Genomic DNA, 8,426 nt, shown 5'->3' on the forward strand with positions numbered 1-8,426 from the left:
TGACTGCTTAAAGTGTATGCCTATTCATCACTCAAAATGTGGTGGGACTGTAGAAAGATGGGATGAACTGAGTTGGATGTCTTACTCTGCTTGGATTCTGTTGCTTAGAGACAGTCGATGCTGTCTTCTACATAAACCAAGATTGTCTGGAGAACAGTTTGAGTACACGCTCTTTCCAGAGTTTTTCTTTATTCTCTAGCTGCAGTGGAGATTGTAGAAAAACAATGAGCTAATGCATGTTTATTCAGCCTAAACTGTTTATATTTTCTGGTACTTGTGAAATCATTGTTAATTAATTAACATCATCTGTCATCTTTTTCCATTTGGATATAAGTTATGTAATTATGTTTCTCTTTTATAACTGGAGATAAGGATTTTTCAAATGTATATTTTTCTGTGTTTCTATATCTTATATAATGCTAAAAGTCTTTCCCTCTAAATGTGTAAAAAGAGTAAGAATACAACTGAAAAAATAAAATAAAATATGGTTTATTGAGCCTCAAACACTTTGTTGATTAAAGATGTGATTTTTAATAATTCCATTGGTTTATCCTGTCCCTTAGAAATCAATCTGGAAACAGCAGGAGCATTATATTGAGATCAATAAGTCAACTCATTATCTTCTAAAATGCCACATTCTTCAAAATTTGGTCCATGAAGGAGAAGCAGCTATCTTTCAATCAGACTTATTGATTAAACTTTGGTCAATTCAATGTGTCATTATCCAGTTAACTACCCTGGATTACTAGATAATTTGTCTGAACACTTGTAAGACTTTGTTTTAAATACTAACGAGGTCATTATATTGGAACATTTAGCTATTTAGCTACGGAATCTACCAGTCTGCAGCTTCTGATAATTATTCCTGTCAGCTACCAATAATCTCAAGGTCAGTTCATCCTTCTGTTTCTGCTTGATCTTGTCTCTTTCCCAGACAAAGCAGTTGAAGGAGACATTTCTTCCATTATAATGATGTGCTCTGTGTTTCCAGCTATCTTCATTTACCAGCCCAGTCATGATCTGGTAGCTGGTAGTTGTGTTGGTCTCCCAAGTGAATCTACTGCCATTAAAGCTGATGTTAACTCTCTAAACACAGAGTCAAGAGAGCAAAATCAATGTCCACTTTACAGACAGAGGTAGTTCTGATTCTGGAAATGACATTATCCATGGCCGAGGTCAAACTTAGAACAAAATGGCAAATCCTGAATCACTGTTATGTGCAAGCCAGTTTAGAGGTGTGTCTTAGAAGAAAGTTAGTATCTGCATGAACATGCCATGATTTGGTGGCTCTGGTAATGTCTGCGCACAGTTTATCAGAGAGGAGATGAGGTCACATCTTAACAGTGAAGACATATTTAAAAAATATTTGCTTTATATAAAGCACTTTGAATGACCCTGCTGCATGATGGTACAAGAAAATAAGCCAGAGCATGCACAGTTCTAATGGAGGAAAGGCAATGCACAGATGTCATTTTTGTTTTTAAGTAAACATAAAAAGGTTTGCTTTATGTTCCACATGTGCCTGCAATGATACGTCTAATAGTGGGATTATATATTGGAGATATGCAAAATAAGATAGACTGATGTGTAAGTCCAGCCTTGACCTTTAATCGGTTTACGCAGAATATTTTAGGAACGAAGATGAAGCATAATGGGACATTTAGCTGACTTGACCTGAATAGCCGTTTCCCCTAGCTAAAAACAAACATGCGCCTTATCCAGTCCAGACTAATATTATGACATGGTATAGACGTATTTTATGACAATATTTTTGGAAGAAGTTTATTATAGAAAAAAATAGTCTTAAAATACTTGTGCTTGATAGTGTTTTCTCTCCATAGTTTTTCTGATAGGCTACAGGACATCTGTAGGAGAAGCTACAGCTAGGAATTGCCCGTCAGTTAGTAAAACACTTTATTGTGAAATTAATGGAACAGGAAATAAAAAATAAAAAAAATGCCTTCTTGAACATTAGGCGGAATTTCTAGGGAAATCCAATGCCCTGAAAAAAAATTACTAGATTTTTCCATAATAATGAATGATCAATGCAAGCAGACTATAGTCTGCTTTGTTTATAAACAAATAAAAATGTAATGGAGTGTTGATGACACTCCATTCATCAATGGAGTGTCATCAATAGAGTGATGGCTCCATTGTTGTGATTTTATCAAAAATGACCCTTATTTTGAAGAAGATGATAAACTGCTGCATCTCCCACACGTTCCTCTCCGGCTCAGGTTGAGCTGCACTCATAAACTAAGGAACAAGGAGAGAGAACTGATTTCAAAACTAAGTTAGTTACACATTAAGTTAGTTACACATTACTTACACATCCTTCTGATTTACTTACACATCCTTCTGATGTGTAAGTAAAGATGCAACATAATCCCTTCTCTGTCATGTTTCATGTTTCTGTCAGAACACCTAAAAGATGACTCTGATATGTGGAAGTCGGCTTGAGGGTCCAAGAGCATTCAGTGGACTAATAATTTATTGTTGTTTTTAGTTCCCAATAAATAAATGAGAGACATATTTATTTTGAGACATTTATTTTAATTTGGCAGTTACCTATTGTGGCCAGCAGATGGCAGTGTGCACTCACTATTACACTTGTATCGATGGAAAGCTGTGTTGTGTGATTTTATTTCTTTTCCTGCTTACAATAAGCCGCAGGAACTTGTCAGTTATATTTTGTCTTCTTCCACTGATAGAAAACAAAACATCTGAGAAATCAGTCAAAGAGATTCCATCAGCTGGTTTGCAGCGATGAAGTCTCTTAATGCGTAAGACTGACATTAAGGTAAACAGAAAAACAAACATTTGATTTATTTCATTTAATATCTGTTGATATGAAGATGTTTCATTTAATATAAGTGAATTTTTAAATCGTGTCTGTTTTTTGCATAGCTTTTTGAATGTGCTTGCATCGGGATTTTTTTCATCTTTAACACTAAATGCTTACAGTTTCACCACTGACACGAACTTAGTTTACGTTTTAAGACTTAATTTGATTCATTGCTTATTGTAAAAAAAAAGCAACATTTTGCTTTATTTTTATTATTTTTAACAAACACGTCAAACATTCTATTACAAATGTGTTCAAAACTTTGTCAATATTCAGCTAATTTGGAAAAAAAAGAAACCTATTCCACACGTGTCGTGTTTCCATTAAATAAGAAATGATATTTAAAATCACACGTGAATAAGTTTGTTCACGCGATTAAAAAGCACACCGCGGCATCGTCGTCTAACTACTTCCTGTCGTCTTCTTCGTCTTTGTGTCAGAGGCAACATCGGGTTGTTAATCATGTGACTCATGTGATGCGAAGTGTTTCCTTTGTTATTTTGCAAAATACAACAATTTTGAGACGGCCAAAGAGAATTAAAACCTTATTCTAGCGAGAATTTTTTTTTATTAAAGAACAAGAGTTTTCTCAAAATTGGCATGTTACTATTGAGCAAATTTCTTTTTGTAATTTCAATCTGTGCATTTATCTGATCAATGGAAACTCAACTACCATTGTTCAAAGTATAGGGCTACCTCTCCTAATCATTGGAATTAGGTGTTTCAACCACTTTAGCAGCTAATGGTGTAAAAATGTCCTCAATTATGCAAGCAGACAGATTCTACAAGCAAGAATAAAAGAATAGGTCACCCTCATCACCTCGGTATAGTAAGTCCTTTCCTTAAATTTCTGTTTTTCCAGCAATGTAAATGCAAACAGAAACAACAGCTGCTCACTGACTGGAGAGCAGCTTGTGATAGCATACCTTTAGTCATTAGCAATAGACTCCAAACTTTATTGTCACTAGCTAAAAAGCAGAGCAGACCCACTTTTTCAGATTGTCTGACAGTTTGTAACTTTTGGACTTTAGTTAGGCCCGTCAGCTGCAGCTAGGCTAAAGGGTTTTTTTATGTCATTGGTAACTTTATTTTCCTCAACTGGGAATTGATTTGCAGTATGTCCACAGGTCCAAAAACATATATATTTTATAGCTCATGCAGTGTGCAGGTAAAACATTCTGCTTTATCACCCTGTCACTGACCACACTGGTGAAAACAAGCTTTCTTGTGGTTAAAACATGGGGGAGATATTTACCTGTGTAAATATGCAGTGTACATAAACTGAAAAGTATTACCCGGAACTGCTCCACTGACCTAGAACTTGTAACAAATAAATGCAGGCCCATATACCTCCCAACAGAGCTAACTTTAGTGCTGTTACTGCTGTGCACATACAGCACCCATCTTTGGAGTTATATTGAATCATCAGGAAACAACAGGAAAAGCACCCAGCAGCAGATCACTGCATAGGAGGAGATTTTAACCATGCTGAGCTAAAAGCAAAACTCCCACCTGGGGTGGAAATACACTGGGCAAGATGTGAGCAAACCTCAGACAAGTTTAAGGGCAAACCCTAGAAAAATGGACCACTTGTATTTCCTCAATATGTCAATGTTCTGCTGAGGGTTTTAAACCAGGAAGAGAATAGAAACATGCAGGACGCCGGCCCTCGGTGAATGTCTTTAGTCCTCTGACTTAGAGCCACTTGGAGCAGCGGAGGAACTCTCTGTTCTCTGTGGACTACAGCTCTTTACTGTATCATATCGTGTCATAGTGCATGTCATATCTTATTATATCGATGGATGGTACTCTGATTGAGTCAGTGATTTTAACTGAATCAAGACCGCATCTGACATCAGTGAAATAGGAACCGTTTTTTTTGTGTGTGTGACCATCAACATTTGGATTGTGTGTGTTTCTTAAGTCTCACACAAATTCTTTTAATTCTCAGGCTTTGCTCTCTTTGGAATACTTAACTTCACAAGTCTGAAGTGTGACCTGATTGATGGACTCGCATATCAATGTTTGTGACATCACCAAGCAGACTGTGTACTTTAGACATGTTGACAGGTCGTCATACTTGAAGTTATGAACAAAACTTTAAATTTTTCTTTTCCTCCATTTTTGAAATATTTTTGTTTTTCTGCCTCGGATGATAAGGACGTCTCTTACAATATATGTGGATTTTTTTAAATGGTTTATGATGGTCTATTATTCTTAAGCCATAATTACCAACAGTCTTTAAGGGATGTGTGTCCTTTTGAGCGTTACTTCATGTTCCAGTGCATAAAATCGTCTCTAGATGTTAAAAATATTTGGAGAAATTTAATTTCGCCACGTATTCCACCAAAGCCGATGCAAAATGGCTCTTTCTTCGTTTAGTTTGCTAACCAAATGAGGCTCTGTAGCACAGACATATTTGTTCACAGGTTTGTTTGTTCAAGGCGTGTCGTCACAGAGACAAATTGACCAACCCAGTCGAATTATCCTGCAGACGCATAAGAGTCTCAAGATTTTCTGCTGCTTTTGTTTCTTATGATTTTAAAAGAATTGTCATTTCTTTATACCTTGTTGTTGATGTTTCATTACTCTTGCACAAAGCAAAGAAATTACCAAAAAAGTGTATTTACATCGATTATCCATTGTTATTTCAAGATAGCCATAAATGCCTTCCTTATTATAAGAAATACATAAAGAAAAGTAATAACCAAAATAGAAACAATTACTTCCCATCTCAACTGAGGGGGAATATAATTAAGGTTTATTTGAGTAAACAATTATTATTATTATTTTTATTTTTTTGCTTTTTGTTTAATTCTGTTGGTTTTTCTGTATGTGTTGTGAATACATAATGTGTAAAATATACATTATGAGGTTGAATGAACGTTCATATAAAAAACAACTTTCCATTTTACTTGTGCACAGCAATTTCTGACCAGTGCTAATATTAATGATAATAATATTAATATTAATAAATATAGTAATACATTTAATTCATAATTCCTTTTATATCTCCAGCTGATATCTCAAAGAGCTCATTGATGATGGCTAGCTACTGGTCTGTAGCTCCGGCTGACAGAAGCGAGGCAGCCATATTTGCGCCGTCAAACCCAATGAACATATTCTGTAACTCTCCATACCTTGTTAAATTTTTAGACTCACTACCTGTCAGCTGCTTTGCATGTGTTTTCATTTCCTTTACTGCTATGTCAATGTTGTGGCATGTTGCCTAACACTTTGGTTATGAGTGATGTAATATTGAAGTTTTAGGCTGAGTTAAAAAAAAAGAAAATCACACGTTTTTTACAGAATTTATATTTGGAAACTTAAAAAATAAAGTTAACAGTTAAATAGTACCTTAGATCATGTCACGCTTTGCTTGTAAAATATCAGATTGTGTTTTGTTTCGACCTTGTGTCCTTTCAGGACCTTTTATAATGATGTTTTAAAATCATAACCTCAAACCTGTTACCGTAACTCATCATGTTGCTGACTTTCTTTCACCCTTTCTTCCTTTTGGTCTTTCCTTATTTCTTTCTTTCTTAGGGGTAATGTCAAATCTACCCAAACTTCAACTTTCTATTTCTAAACACAGATTTAAATGTATCGTTTCTAATCATCAGTGAGAGGAGTCCTGGGTTTTTGGGGTGTTTTTGCTGACTGTGGTCAACGCTGTCATACAAAACGATTTACCTGTAATCACTCAACTTCCGATAATCGTTTGTTTAGCAGGCATGACAGGAAAAAGTCAAAGAGTCTTTTCTGGAACCACGAGCAGCAAATCTCATGCAAATGGTCATTTGCAGCAAAATGTTTTTTTTGTTTGTTTTTTTTTTTAGGTGTCATGTCTTCGGTATCTATTTAACACACCAAAACATTTAATCAAAAACCGAGTTTTTTCAGGTTTGCTTTGTTACCTTTAAGCTAATTCATTTTCAGTATGTCAAACTGGGCATTTTATGTAAATGGTAGTCAGTGAGTGGTCAGGTTATGCATTGTGAACGTATGCTGCCCTTAACACAAACTCCGCTGAACAAGAAATGGTATCGTTGAACGATTCCACTGGTGTTTGCTTTATTTCACTTGAGCCTGTTGACCAGCGGTTACTCTGCAGGTCATCACATCACGCTTCTTTTATCTAATTACTGATGAATTTATCGGCCTCCTTCAAGCTAAGGCGCACCTGCTTGTAAGAGAGCTCAAAGAATATGGCGTCGTCTGTGCCACCATGCAAATCCCCAACAGGTTCTGCTTGTTTGCCAACCTGAAGTTGAGCAGAGAATTATAAAAACCAGAAGCTGAGAAATAATTTGTCAACGACAGCAACTTTTTCAAAGTTGAATGCCGACTCTGCCTCCAACTAGACTTGATTATGAGCACAAGATGTAAAGCCGCAGTGTGTCGGGTCGGTGTTGTTCTTTGGGCCCAGTGGCGTGCCTTAAGTCAGAACATTGAAATGAGGAGGTAAATCATGAGAAAATGCAAAAACATCATTTGCACAAGATTCCCTGTGTGTGTCTTTGCTCTTATAATGTTTCTTTCTATTGGAAATGGATTCATTTAAACGCTGTCCTGAGCGTACTGCCCTGATGCGCTCTGATTTCACTATGATTATGACTAGTGATTATTTTGCTGTCCTGTTTTTTGAGAATTGGGTGAAATATTGTTATTATACAGGGTGGGGCATAAGTTTCCATACACAAAAATAATAAACATTTTATATTGTACAACCGTTTTTATTTTTGTGGGACTCTGTGTAATCGTTGCACGTCTTGGACCACTTCGTGGTCGATCTGCAACATTTACAGTTTTCTGAAACTTGCAAATAAGTTTTGCCACAGTGTCGTGTGTGACGCTCGCTCCATGTTTTCTGTTAAAGTTTCATGCAACCATGCGACTGCTTCCAGATCCATCAGTGTCATTTCAATTCTTTGCTCTTTTGTCAAACGCATCTTCTTGGGTATCTGAAATATAAAGGAAATATACATCTTACATTCTCCTATGTATGGAAATTTATGGCCCATCCTGTATAAAATATTGGTAAAAGAAGGTGTTACATCATAAAAATACCAAAATGTAATTTTGTGGCCTATGTGCAAAACGTTCAGAGTGGAGAAACTTGAACACTGATATTGGAGTGTTTAACCATCCAGTGGTGTCAAAATCCCAACATGTTGCCAAAAACAAGTTTGTATCCAATTATCTGCTCCATTTCTATCCACTTAGATTAATATGAGTGCAGTGATGTTCTTCATATCCTACAGATAGCAGACCAATGAGTATAATTTACTTATTTTTTTACATTTAAAAATACATTTTGATTTCATTATTGTCCACTGGAAAAATCTACACAGAAAAAAAACAATACTTATACGTGAAATTAATTTTAAACATTGATATCTGATGTTTAAAGTTTTTCTTTTTAAGTAGTGGCATTTATAAATGAAATGGAGACATCTATTCTGTTCAGAGTCAATTTAACCCACAGCATTACAGGAGGGTTAATCAAAGCATGCTAATGTGTTAAAATGGAACAGTCAAAGTTCAGACATGAATCATCACAGATGGTTTCCATCATGAT

This window comes from Poecilia formosa, unplaced genomic scaffold (assembly GCF_000485575.1).
Source record: "Poecilia formosa unplaced genomic scaffold, Poecilia_formosa-5.1.2 Scaffold213, whole genome shotgun sequence".
In the NCBI taxonomy this organism is placed as follows: Eukaryota; Metazoa; Chordata; class Actinopteri; order Cyprinodontiformes; family Poeciliidae; genus Poecilia; species Poecilia formosa.